This window comes from Pongo abelii, chromosome 16, assembly GCF_028885655.2.
Source record: "Pongo abelii isolate AG06213 chromosome 16, NHGRI_mPonAbe1-v2.0_pri, whole genome shotgun sequence".
In the NCBI taxonomy this organism is placed as follows: domain Eukaryota; kingdom Metazoa; phylum Chordata; class Mammalia; order Primates; family Hominidae; genus Pongo; species Pongo abelii.
In genome coordinates, this window is record NC_072001.2 from 92,105,766 (window position 1) to 92,120,317 (window position 14,552).

A 14,552-nucleotide genomic window follows, 5' to 3' on the forward strand; every position below is an offset into this window, starting at 1 on the left:
CTCTGCACACCAGGAAATATGGCCCCAGGCAGTTCAAGACTCATAACCTTGGTCCTCTACCAAAAAGGAAAAGAAACCTTCCCTCCCAGTTCCATTTAAAAGAAGAACAAACCAAACAAACCAACAGAAAAGGACTTGAAGTACCCACTCTTCTGGGCAGAGTGAGATGGGGGACTTTCATTGGTCACCCATCCATAGCCAAACAGCAGGCGTTGGGGAGAAATGTCCCCTGAAAGAGGGGGATGATGGTTGTAGCAGACAAAACAAAGTCAGCCAGTACATGCCGTGGGATTGCTTTTCTGAAATGAAGGGCCACCGTTTTTGTTTTGTTTGGTTTGGGGTTTGTTTTTGTTTGTTTGTTTGTTTTGATACGGAGTCTCGCTCTTGTTACCCAGGCTGGAGTGCAATGGTGCGATCTTGGCTCAATGCAACCTCCGCTTCCCGGGTTCAAGTGATTCTCCTGCCTTAGCTTCCCGGGTAGCTGGGATTACAGGCACCCACCACCGTGCCCGGCTAATTTTTGTATTCTTAGTAGAGATGGGGTTTCACCATGTTGACCAGACTGGTCTGGAACTCCTGACCTCAAGTGATCTGCCCACCTCGGCCTCCCAAAGTGCTGGGATTACAGGCGTGAGCCACTGCACCTGGCCCCAGGGCCACCGTTTTTAACCAATTGTCAAAGGGATCCCTAACCCAAAAATAGTCTTCCAAGGGACCTCGGTGACCAACCAGTTCAACTCCTCCATTTTACAGAAGAGAACACTGAGCTACAGAGAATTTAGGTGATTTGCCTAAGATGGCACAACTATGATGGGATTCTGCATTTGACTGGATGTAAGTGGGGAAAGAGATATGTGAGAAGAAAGAGTTAAAACCTGGTCTGAGGCCAGGCACGTTGGCTCACGCCTGTAATCCCAGCACTTTGGGAGGCTGAGGTGGGCAGATCTCCTGAGGTCGGGAGTTTGAGACCAGACTAACCAACATGGAGAAACCCCATCTCTACTAAAAATACAAAATTAGCTGAGTGTGGTGGTGCATGCCTGTAATCCCAGCTACTCGGGAGGCTGAGGCAGGGTAATCACTTGAACCCACGAGTCGGATGTTGCGGTGAGCCGAGATTGTGCCATTGCACTCCAGCCTGGGCAATGAGAATGAAACTCCGTCTCAAAAAACAAACAAGCAAACAAAAAACCTGGTCTGTCAGAGTGAAGACAAATTATTTTTCATTTTTTATTTTTTTGAGACAGGGTCTTGCTCTGTCACCCAAGCTGGAGTGCAGTGGTACAACCAAGGCTTACCACAGCCTTTGCTTCTTGGGCTCAAGCAGTCCTTCCACCTCATCTTCCTGAGTGGATGGGACTAGTAGCTGCCACCTCAGCTTCCTGAGTAGCTGCCACCACACCTGGTTAATTTTTGCATTTTTCATAAAGACTGGATTTTGCCATGTTGCTCAGGCTGGTCTCGAACTCCTGGGCTCAAGTGATCCTCCTGCCTTAGCCTCCCAGTGTGCTGGAACTACAGGTATGAACCACCATACTGGGCCAAAACAAATATTTTTTAAATGATAGAGTCCCATAGAAAGAGAGTATAGGGGAAAATAAAGCATAGAAAGAGGTGAGGCTGGTTTAAAAAGAAAAAAATAAAAAAGCTAAAGTCAACAAGGGCTGCTGTGATAAATTCCAAGGCTCCAGTAGTGTTTATAATCTTGGAAGAATTTTGGAGAATGGGCGAGGCCCTACCTGACTGGAAATGGGCAAATGTTGTTGTAATTTTCTAAAAGAGGAACAAGCAGATTCCAAGAATTGCAGGCTGGTGAACCTGACAAGGCTCTAGTATGGGTTTACTAAGAACGGGCTGTGCCAAATGGGCGTTGTTACCATATTTGAGAAAGTTCTTAGCCTGGCAGGTTACTCAAGGGAATACTCCAGACTCCAAGACTTCTGGCTTGTTAAATCTGAAAAAAAAACCTTTAGGGATTAAAAAACCAGGGATGGCAAACTGGTGACTCCAGCTGAATTCAACCCTTAGATATTTAAATGAATAAAATTTCCCAGCAAATCAGCCTTTCTGGCTTCATGAAGGCACTGACCTTCCTTGCTGCCCAGCAGTGGGTATCACTGCCCTCAATAGATGAAGCACGCACATGCAGCATACACAATCCCGTCCACCCTGGCCCTGCCATTCCCTAGTGCCTCTCCCTTGAACAGCTTCATTCATTACTTTATTTTAATTTTATTTTATTTTGAGATGGAGTCTCACTCTGTCACCCAGGCTGGAGCGCAGTGGCACGATCTTGGCTCACTGCAACCTTCACATCTCGGGTTCAAACAATTACCCTTCCTCAGCCTCCCGAGTAGCTGGGATTATAGGCGCCCGTCCCCATGCCCAGCTAATTTTGTTATTTTTGGTAGAGACAGGGTTTCACCATGTTGGCCAGGCTCGTCTCAAACTCCTGACCTCAAGTGATCCGCCCTCCTCGGCCTCCCAAAGTGCGGTGATTGCAGGCATGAGCCACTGCACCCAGCCCATTTATTATTTTAATCTAGCCAGCTCCAGCAGGCATTTGAGTGTGTGGGCCTGATCTAATCCACACCCTGTCATTATTTTATAGAGACTCAGAGAAAAGAAACAGGAGTGGGAGCATTTCTGATCCTCAGAAGATAGCAATCCAGGGTTGGCTACAGGTTCCTGTTCACAAAGTCAACCCCAGAGAAACTACAGAAGCAGAGAAGCCTGGACCTGAGCAACAAACCTAGAAACTGTCAGAGCTCCCAGGAAGAGCAAGAGCTGCTGTGAACTAGTGTGTCCATGGCAGTGGGCATGCACCTGATCCACCAGTGGGAGGAAGGGTTGGAAGAGCTCTCTCAGGGCCTTCTCTTACTTCTTCCCCACATTGATTGGGACAGTCATTGCTGCCCCACTGCCTCTTTGTGACAGAAGTCAGGAGCAATAGCTCAGGTTCCAGTGATGGTGGGGTAATATCAGGGCACCCCAGTAGCACAGCTGGAGTGAGAAGCTGGTGAAAACAGGTATGGGATGACCAGATTCCCTCGGACATTCACTTTTCCCCCCTTCTCTGTCTCACCCCCAGGGCTGGTGAAGTCCCATGGGAAAGCATCCTCCTCACAGCACAGCTTCCTCCTAAGAGTTCAAGCATGAATGCCTGACCAGAGGCATTGCTTGGTGGCCCAGTGACAAACAGGAAGGGGAGGATGGGGAATCAGTTGTGATTGCATGGTGCCAGGGGCTGTATGTCTGGCTCCATCCATGCCATTCTCTTTCTTTTTTTTTTTGAAACGGAGTTTCGCTTTTGTTGCCCAGGCTGGAGTGCAATGGTGCAATCTAGGCTCACTGTAATCTCCGCCTCCCGGGTTCAAGTGATTCTCCTGCCTCAGCCTCCCGAGTAGCTGGGATTACAGGCGCCTGCCACCATGCCCAGCTAATTTTTGTATTTTTAGTAGAGACGGGGTTTCGCCATGTTGGCCAGGCTGGTCTGGAACTCCTGACCTCAGGTGATCCGCCCACCTCAGCCTCCCAAAGTGCTGGGATTACAGGCATGAGCCACTGTGCCCGGCCCATGCCATTCTCCATGAACTCATCGGGGCACCTGAGAGGACATGAATGTCCCCAAGAGATAGAGTATTGGATATTTCCAAGGAAACCTACAGATAGCTGAGGAGTACATACCCTAGTATATACACAGACCTGGAGAAAATGGGACAAAATATAGTACGGGAAGCAAAATTCATAAGGATTTAAAATAGGAATCTTCAAAGAGTTAAGAGTATTAGTAATATTAACAGATGGAGTTGTTTTAAACTATGTACCTAAATTATTTCATAATCTTCTCTTCAAGTAGTGATTAATTCCCTCCTCCTTGAGTATGAGCTAGACTTAATGATTCACTTCTAACAAATGGACTATGGCAGAAATGACAGTCATAAAATACACCATGGCTTCTTCCCTGCTTTCACCGTGTTGGGTCAGTGGTTCTGGAAAAAGCCAGCTGCTATATAGGGAGGTTCTCAAGAAACGCTACTGAGAGGCCCATGTGTTGTGGAACTGAGCACTCCTACAAAGAGTCAGCAAGGACCTGAGGCCTCCTGCCTACAGCCTTGTGAGTGAGCAACCTTGGAAACCAGTCCTCCAGCCCCAGGCAAGCCTTCACTTAACAGCAGCCTTGGCCGCAAACTCATGAGAGATTATGAGCCAGAGCCACCTAACTAAGCCACTCCTAAATTTCTGACCCATGGAAACTGAAATAATAAATGTTCGTTGTTTTAATGGCTGGGTGGGGTGGCTCACGCCTATAGTCCTAGCACTTTGGGAGGCTGAGGCGGGCAGATCACCTGAGGAGTTTGAAACCATCCTGGGCAACATGGTGAAACCCCATCTCTACCAAAAATAAAAAAAATTAGCCAAGCGTGGTGGCGAGTGCCTGTAATCCCAGCTATTAGGGAGGCTGAGGCAGAGGTTGCAGAGAGCCAGAATCACACCACTGCACTCCAGTCTGGGCAACAGAGAGAGACCCTGTCTCAGAAAAAAAAAAATAATAAATACATAATAAATACATAATAATAAATACAAAATAAATACAATAATAAATACAATACAATACAACACAATACAATACAATACAACAATAAATAAAATACAATACAATAATAAATACCATACAATAATAAATACAATACAACAATAAATACAATACAATAAATACAATAATAAATACAATAATAAATACAAAATAAATACATAAATCAATGTTTGTTGTTTTAAGATGCCAAGTTCTGCAGTGATGTTATATTAATTAACGAGTATATGAGGAATGAAGTCATAAGAAGAACCAAGTGGAAATATTACATATTAAAATAGTTAAAATAAAAATAAAAATAGATGGGGTAAATAGCAGTATAGATTTTACTTGTCTTTTAAGGGGAAGATAAGAGAGTGATAAATTTAAGATTTCAGTAGAAGCAAATAAACAAAGCTCTTAACCATAAGATAGATATGTATAGCTTTTAACCATAACCATAGAATAGAACGTGTAGCTTTTAACCATAAAATAGAACGTGTAGCTTTTAAGACAACAGAAGAAAATTTGATCTATCCAGTGAAAAGGAGGTGATAAACAGAAAAGGCAATAAATGAAAAATACAAGATGGGAGTAGAAATTTGTACTTTTATAACAGCAATTACGACCATTGTAAATGCAATAAATTCATCAACTAAAAGTTAGAGACTCTCAGAGCAGGTAAAAAAAATCCAGCAATAAATTGTCTACAATAGGCATACTTAAAAAGAAACCAAAAGATTTTAGCAGTGGTGGACTAGATTATCAGGAAATACGGAGAATATATTCTTCAAACCAACTGAATTCTGTGTAAAATATGGCTTTTTTGATTTCCTAAACTTATAGACCATAACACCAAGCCTCCCCCAAAAAAATTTAAAAGAAGTAAAATGTTTTGAGACAACACCAAAGTATTCCTCTCCATCAAGGGTGGCATTTACTTGAAAGCTAGGCCTTGGACCTGTGGCAAGGTGAGAGAGAATGTATCTGAGTTTCCCAGATTAAGCATAAGAGCCTGGAATGGGGGTTGGAATAAATCCAGATCAATAGCTCCTATGGGTTCAAGTGCAAATCATCTCTGCTCTGAGAAAGCATTTCTTAATTTAGGTCTCCACATTTTCCACAGACAGGTCAGCTAAAATGAGCTCACAATCAAAGGTGATCAAAACACAAGGAAACCAACTGCTATGAATGAAAGTCTGGAGACAATTAACCATAGATTTTGACCTCCGGGGACTTTAGATATTTGAACTGTCAGTTACAGACTTAAGATAACTATGTACAAAATGTTGAGGAATCACAAAGCTAAGTAAACAACAAGATACTGTCAAAAATGACCAGCAGTGGCTGGACACAGTGGTTCATGCCTGTAATCCCAGCACTTTGGGAGGCCAAGGCTGGAGGATCACTTGAGCCCAGGAGTTCGAGACCAGCCTGGACAACATAGTATGACCCCCATCTCTACAAAAATACAAAAAATTACCCAGGTATGGTGGCACATGCCTGTGGTCCCAGCCACTCGGGAGGCTGAGGCAGGAGGATCACCTGAGCCTCAGAGGCAGAGGTTTAAGTGAGCCAGTGAGACTGTGACACTACACTCTAGCCTGGGTGACAGAGCAAGACCCTGTCTCAAACAAAGAAAGAATTAGTTAACTGGAAGTTATACATAAAGGAGTTACCCAGAGAGACAAGGAGGTGGAAGACATGAAAGTTAAGAGATATGGAAGACAGAATGAGAAGGTCTAAAATATCTATCTAATCAGAGTCCCAGAAGGTAAGAATAAAAAGGGTAAAAGGAGATGTATAGTTATTCTCTTGATAACCTTGGGGGATTGCTTCCAGGATCCCCCAAAGATAGGAAAATTCACAGACACACAAGTCCCTTATATAAAATGGCATAATATTTGCGTATAACCTGTGCACATGTTCCCATAAACTTGAAATCCTCTCTAGGTTACTTATAATACCTAATACAACATAAATAGTTGTCATACTGTATTGGTTTTTTATTTGTATTTTTTTCCAAATACTTTTAATTTGCAGTTGGTTGAATCCAATGACGTAGAACCTGCAGATACAGAGGGTTGACTGTTTTCATTTTTTAAATTGGTGGCTTTGAATAACACACATTTATTATTTTACAGTTTCTGTTGGCCAGGAGCTTGCACATGGCTTAACTGGATCCTCTGCTTAAGGTTTTGAAGATGGCAATCGAGGTGTTGGCTGGGCTGCATTCTCATCTGGAGGCTCAATGGGGGAAGAGTCTGCTTCAAAGTTTGCTCAGATTGTGGTCAGAAATTATTCCCTTGCAGTTGTGGGCAAGAAGGCCCCAGCTTCTTGCTGGCAGCTCTTGGACACCATCCACAGTTTTTCAAAGCCACCCACAGTTCCTTGCCACATGGGCTTTCCCAACTTGGCTGTTTACTTCACCTAGCAAGCAAGGAGAGCCTCTAGAGTGAGTAAAAAAAGACAGACTCTTATATAATGTAACACTCACAAAAGTGACAGCCCATCACCATCACCATATCGTATTGCTTAGAAGCAAGTCACAGGTCCTGCCCACCCACAAGGGGAGGTGATTACACAAAGGCATGAACACCAGGAGGTAGAGATCGATGGAGAGAAGGGGCACCTTAGAGTGTGTCTGCCACAGCAGGAAATATTTAAAGTGGTAACAGCTACATATTTTCCAAAACTGACTAAAAATAATTTTAAAAATTAATTTTTTTTTTTGAGACAGAGTCTTGCTCTTTCACCCAGGCCAGACTGTGGTGGCACTATCTCAGCTCACTGCAAGCTCCGCCTCCCGGGTTCACACCATTCTCCTGCCTCAGCCTCCCAAGCAGCTGGGACTACAAGCACCCACCACCACACCCAGCTAATTTTTTGTATTTTTAGTAGAGACAGGGTTTCACTGTATTAGCCAGGATGGTCTCGATCTCCTGACCTTGTGATCTGCCCTCCTCAGCCTCCCAAAGTGCTGGGATTACAGACGTGAGCCACCGCGCCCGGCCAATTATTATTTTTGATAATAAATAAAGCATAATTTTAAAAATTCACATCTGGAAACATTTTAGTGAAGCTGAAGAATACGCAAGGAAATGTCTACATAGAAATCATCCAGAGACAGGGAAAATACCAAGCAAATATGAACCAAAAGAAACCTGGGATAGCAACCAGAATCACTGACAACACAGAATTTAAGACCAAAATATACATATCGTAAGGGGCAAGAGGAGCATTATATACTGGCATATAAAGAATAGATATATATTAGCTGGGCTCAGTGGCTCACAACTGTAATCTCAGCACTTTGGGAGGCTGAGGCAGGCAGACCACTTGAGGTCAGGAGTTCAAGACCAGCCTGGCCAACATGGCGAAACCCCTTCTCTACTAAAAATGCAAAAATTAGCCGGACATGGTGGCACATGCCTGTAATCCCAGCTATTCAGGAGGCTGAAGCACGACAATCACTTGAACCTGGGAGGTGGAGGTTGCAGTGAGCTGAGATCATACCACTACACTCCAGTCTGGGCTTCACTCTGTCTCAAAAATAAAAATAAAAAAAAGAATATATATATATATATCCCAATAATATCATGTAAACATATAAAGGACTATATATTTGGCTAACAATACCACCTAAATATATAAAGCAGTACTGACCAACTGGGGAGAAATAGATAAATCAACAATTGCATTGAGGATTTTATTATTATTATTTTTATTTTTGGAGAGGGAGTCTCACTCTGTTGCCCAGGCTGGAGTGCAATGACATGATCTTGGCTTGCTGCAACCTCCACCTCCTGGGTTCAAGCAATACTCATGCCTCAGCCTCCCGAGTAGCTGGGATTACAGGCACCCACCATCGTGCCCGGCTAATTTTTATATTTTTGTAGATTTGGAGTTTCACCATGTTGGCCAGGCTGGTCTCAAACCCCTGACTTCAGGTGATCCGCCTGTCTCGGCCTCCCAAAGTGCTGGGATTACAGGCGTGAGCCACTGTGGCTGGCCTGCAGTGAGGATTTTAATTCACTCTTCTCAAAAACTGCTAGATCAAGTAACAGCAACAATAATAACAAAAAGGCAGAGCTCTAGAAGATCTGAAAAATAAAATTAGTATGCTTAAGCAATGAGATGGTTAGGTTTTGTGTCCCCACCTAAATCTTATCTTGAATTATAATCCCCATGTGTCCGGAGAGAGCAGGTGGAAGTAATTGAAGAATGGGGCAGTTTTCCCCATTCTGTTCTCGTAATAGTGAGTGAGTTCTCATGAGATCTGATGGCTTTATAAGGAGCTCAACCCCTTTCACTCAGCACTTCTCCTTCCTGCTGCCTTGTATAGAAGGTGCTTTGCCTCCTCTTTGCCTTCCGTCATGGTTGTAAGTTTCCTGAGGCCTCCCCAGCCATGCTGAACTGTGAGTCAATTAAACCTCTTTCCTTTGTAAATTACCCAGTCTTGGGCAGTTCTTTATAGCAGTATGAAAACAGACTAATACAAGCAATTCAGAAGATATACATTTTTTGTGTGTCCTCACTCTGTGACCCAGACTGGAGTGCAGTGACACGATCACTGCTAACTGCAGCCTTGACCTCCGGGGTTCAAGCAATCCTCCCACCTCCGCCTCCCAAGTAGCTGGGACCATAGGTAAATGCCACCACACCCAACTGGTTAAATTTTTTTTTTTTTTTTTTTTTTTTTGCATAGAGATGGGGTCTTGCTATGATGACCAGCTGTGTCTTGAAGTCCTGGGCTCAGGGATCCTCCCACCCCAGCCTCTCAAAGTACTAAGATTAGAAATGTGAGCCACTGCATCTAGCCTACATTTTTTTAAGCACATGGAATGCTTACAACAAATTTTCCATATACAAGACCCTGAAGGCAGCTTAAATAAAATACATTTCACAGATTATATTATCTGACTAAAAAATATATGTCAATGGCAAAATGATAACTAAAAATCTCATATATCTAGAAACAAAATAACATACTATTTTATAATTCTTGGGTTAAAAAAATCATAGGGGAAATTATGTAATTCTGAGAGTTGAATGATGATTAATGTAAGTCAAATCCTGAGTGGCATGCTTAAAGCAATACTTCCTTAGAGAGTTAAATATATAGCTTTCCTTACATTTACCAGACAACAAAATAGATTTAAATAAATGGGTAAATATTTAGCTCAAGAAGTTGGAGAAAGAGTAATAAAGCAGGCCTAAAGAAATGAAAAGGAATAAAAAAATTAAAAATTAAAAATTTAATTAAATAGAAAACAAACAAAGAAAATTCATAAAACCAAAAGTTGGTTCTTTGAAAATATGTATCAGTACATAGACTTATGGTAGGACTGGTTAATACAGAAAGAGAAAATATACAAATAAATAAATGAGACAGCTGCAGACACCATAGATACAGAAAAAGTAATCACCACATGCCAATTACAAAAGGACAGAATATTTAATACGTTGAATTGGGAAGACTGATTACTCATATAAAGAAAAATACAATTGCATATCTCCCTAATACTATATATGAAGCTGAAAATCCAATGGATTCTATATCTAAATTTGAAAATGGAAAATAATAAAGTATATGAATTATACCATAGAACACAGGGATATAGAATAATTTTTTAAAACTCTGAAAGTATATCTATAGGCAACAATTTCACTGATTTGATAATATAAAATTAACGATTTTTTTTTTTTTGAGACAGAGTCTTGCTCTGTTGCCCAGGCTGGAGTGCAGTGGTGCGACCTTGGCTCACTGCAACCTCCACCTTCCAGGTTCAAGTGATTCCCATGCCTCAGCCTCCCAAGTAGCTGGGATTACAGGCGTGCACCACCACACCCGGCTAATTTTTATATTTTTAGTAGAGATGAGATTTCACCATGTTGGCCAGGCTGGTCTTGAACTCCTGACTTCAAGTGATCTGCCTGTCTTACCTCAAGGGGTCTGCCCGCCTTGGCCTCCCAAAGTGCTGGGATTACAGGCATGAGCCACCATGCCTGGCCAAAATTAAGGATTTTGATTCCATGGGAGACATGAAGAAATTTAACATACATATCACAGACTGATAAAATACACATGCAATCTAAAAGACCCGAAGGTTAGCCCCAATATATAAAAATGCATTCTCATCAGGCAAAAAAAAAAAAAAAAAATGTTCATAGTGGTATTATGACAGCAAGGAGATGTGATCTAGGTACCCATTACTGAGGCAGTAAATAAGTAAAATGTGTTATGTGCAGCAGTTATAAGTAACAGACTAGATGCACATTTAGCAAAATGGATGGATATTAAAAAGTGTTAAGTTAAAAAAAAAGAGAAATAGACTAAAGCCTTGCAGCACAATAGATCTACGTAAATCAAAAGCACATGTCCATGAAACAACACTACACATTTTGCAAGAACACATGCAAATAAAGAGGATACACACCAAAAGCATTGGAATGTCTATTTATGGAGAGGAAGAAGAGGCGTGCAAGTGCCAAAGGGAGACAAAAGCAGCTGCCATGCAGTCTTCTATGACTCATCCAGAGGCTAGTCTCCTTTCCTCCCAAGCTCCTGGGTGGATTGTACTTCTCTGCCTCCTCCACCCTGTAGTTGGGCAAGGACATGGAATCAGTGCTGGCTGAAGAGCTGTGGGTGGAAGTCATGTGTGCTAGTTGTAGACCAGAGCATTTAATTTGTGGTGGAAGATCATTCAATGCTCTGATCCACTACCACAGATGATCCTGAAGGCAAAAGTTGAGAAGAAACTTCCATCACCCTGGATCCCTGAGAGAATACAATGAGCTGAGCCCTCCCCTAGCCTCCATCTTGCTAACCTGCATTATTAGATAGATAATTTTGGTGAAAAATAAACTCTTGTTTTAAGCTCCTAAGACTTGGGTTGTTTGTTACTGCAGCATAATCCTGTGTCCAGAATTGGAGGGTTCTTGGTCTCACTGACTTCAAGAATGAAGCTGAGGACCCTCGCCGTGAGTGCTACAGTTCTTAAAGGCGGCGTGTCTGGAGTCTGTTCCTTCTGATATTCGGATGTGTTTGGAGTTTCTTCCTTCTAGTGGGTTCATGGTCTTGCTGCCTCAGGAGTGAAGGTGCACACCTTCGCGGTGAGTGTTATAGCTCTTAAGGTGGCCGCGTCTGGAGTTGTTCGTTCCTCCTGGTGGGTTAGTGGTCTGGCTGGTTTCAGGAATGAAGCTGCAGACCTTCGCAGTGAGTGTCACAGCTCACAAAGGCAGTGTTGACCCAAAGAGTGAGCAGAAGCAAGATTTATTGCAAAGAGCGAAAGAACAAGAAGACCACAGTGTCAAAGGGAACCCCAGCGGTTTGCCACGGCTGGCTAGGGCAGTCTGCTTTTATTCTGTTATCTGGCCCCACCCACATCCTGCTGATTGGTCCATTTTACAGAGAGTGGATTGGTCCATTTTACAGAGAGCTGATTGGTCCGTTTTGACAGGGTGCTGATTGGTGCGTTTACACTCCCTGAGCTAGACACAAAAGTTCTCCACCTCCCCACTAGATTAACTAGATAGGGAGTGTGGACACAAAGGTTCTCCAAGTCCCCACCAGAGTAGCTAGATACAGAGTGTCTATTGGTGCATTCACAAACCCTGAGCTAGATACAGGGTGCTGATTGGTGTGTTTACAAACCTTGAGCTGGATACAGAGTGCCGATTGGTGTATTTACAATCCTTTAGCTAGACATAAAGGTTCTCCAAGTCCCCACCAAACTCAGGAGCTCAGCTGGCTTCACCCCGTGGATCCCTCACCGGGGCCGCAGGTGGAGCTGCCTGCCAGTCCTGCGCCATGCCCCCGCACTCCTCAGCCCTTGGGTGGTGGATGGGACTGGGCACCCGTGGAGCAGGGGTGGCGCTAGTTGGGGAGGCTTAGGCTGCGCAGGAGCCCAAGGCAGGGTGGGGGAGGCTCAGGCATGGTGGGCTGCAGGTCCCGAGCCCTACCACGCAGGAAGGCAGCTAAGGCCCCGCGAGAAATTGAGCACAGCAGCTGCTGGCCCAGGTGCTAAGCCCCTCACTGCCCAGGGCCGGCGGGGCTGGCTGCTCCGAGTGTGGGGCCTCCCGAGCCCATGGCCACCTGGAACTCACGCTGGCCCACAAGCACCGTGGGCAGGCCCGGTTCTCGCCCGCACCTCTCCCTCCACACCTCCCTGCAAGCTGAGGGAGCCGGCTCGGCTCCGGCCTTGGCCAGCCCAGAAAGGGGCTCCCACAGTGCAGCGGGGGGCTGAAGGGCTCCTCAAGCGCAGCCAGAATGGGCGCCAAGGCCGAGGAGGCACCAAGAACGAGCGAGGGCTGCGAGGGCTGCCAGCATGCTGTCGCCTCTCAATCCTAGCCTACTCTGATTAATACGGGGTATAATCAACTAAATAAAACGAGAGGATCTTTTGGGGACCAGCGATGCTGAGGAGTGTGACTAATTTAAACTCGCGCATCTAAGCTGGTTCCTGCCTCTCTCACCCCAAATGAGATGGAGAAAGAAAACTAGGCAATTGCCGAGGGTCACACAGCCTTCAACAGGGCATGGCAACAACCCTCAAAAGTGTGGACTAGAATACATAAACACTGTGCCTGCCTAGATTTCAGCAAGGTTTTCACAAAGTTCCTTGGGCTGTTTCCATGAACAGGATGGAGCCTTATAGGCTGAGGAGTATGACTATTGGTTTCTCGCTGATGGAAACCCATCATATCCTACAAGCACTGATGAGTGGATCCATGGCAGTCTGAAGCTTGTTGCTGCAAAGCTGGGCCCTCAGTCTCTCCTTGTTCAACCTTTTGTCAATGATTTAGATGAAGGTACAGAAAATAGGCTGGGAGGGACAGCTAATATCTGAAGGATGGTACCATGATCCAAAGGAATTTCCACAGGCTGGCTATAGCAACTGACTGAAGTGTGGTCCTCAGGCTAGCACTATCAGCCTCACCTGGGAACTTGTTAGACATGCAAATTCTTAGGCTCCACCTCAGACTTATTGAAATCAGAAACTCCAGGAGTGGGACCCAGAAATCTTTTTTTTTTTCTTTCTTTCTTTCTTTTTTTTTTTTTTTTGAGACAGAGTCTCATGCTATTGCCCAGGCTGGAGTGCAGTGGCGTGATCTTGGCTCACTGCAACCTCTGCACCCCGGTTCAAGCAATTCTCTTGCCTCAGTCACTTGAGTAGCTGCGGCTACAGATGCCCGCCACCATGCCCGGTTAATTTTTGTATTTTTAGTAGAGATGGGGTTTTGACATGTTGACCACGCTGGTCTCGAACTCCTGACCTCAAGTGATCCACCCACCTCAGCCTCCCAAAGCACTGGGATTACAGGCACAAGCCACCACACCCAGCAGAAATCTGTGTTTTAATAAGCCCTCCAGGTGGCTCTGATGCACACTAGAATTTGAAAATGAAAGTTTTAGACCTGTGGGCTGACTCCAACAGCCTCTTATTCAACAGGGATAAATGTAAGCCTTCCCATCATCTCCACCCATCCCTTCACACCCAAATAAGAAAAAAAAACAGTTACAAATCAGGAGCATAAGTCATTTAATAGTATTTGTGGAAAAGGCTCAGAAGTTTTAGAGATTTTTGTTTTCTTTTGTTTTTTACTATAACCTTGAAACATAGAGCCTTCCAAAAAAGCAAGTCAATTTTTTTTTTGAGACAGGGTCTTGCTCTGTTGCCCAGGCTGGAGTGCAGTGGTGTGGTCATAGCTCACTGCAGCCTAGAACCTCCCAGGCTCCAGCCATCTCCCCTCCTCAGCCTCCTGAGTAGCTGGAACCACTGGAAAGCACCACCATACCTGGCTAGCTTTTAAATTTTTTGTAGAGATGGGGTTTTGCCATGTTTCCTCGAACTTCTGGGATCAAGTGATCCTCCTGCCTTGGCCTCCCAAAGTGCTGGGACTACAGACATAAGCCACTGCACCCAGCCAAGCCAAGGCAATCTTTTTTTTTTTTTTGTGAGACAGAGTCTCGCTC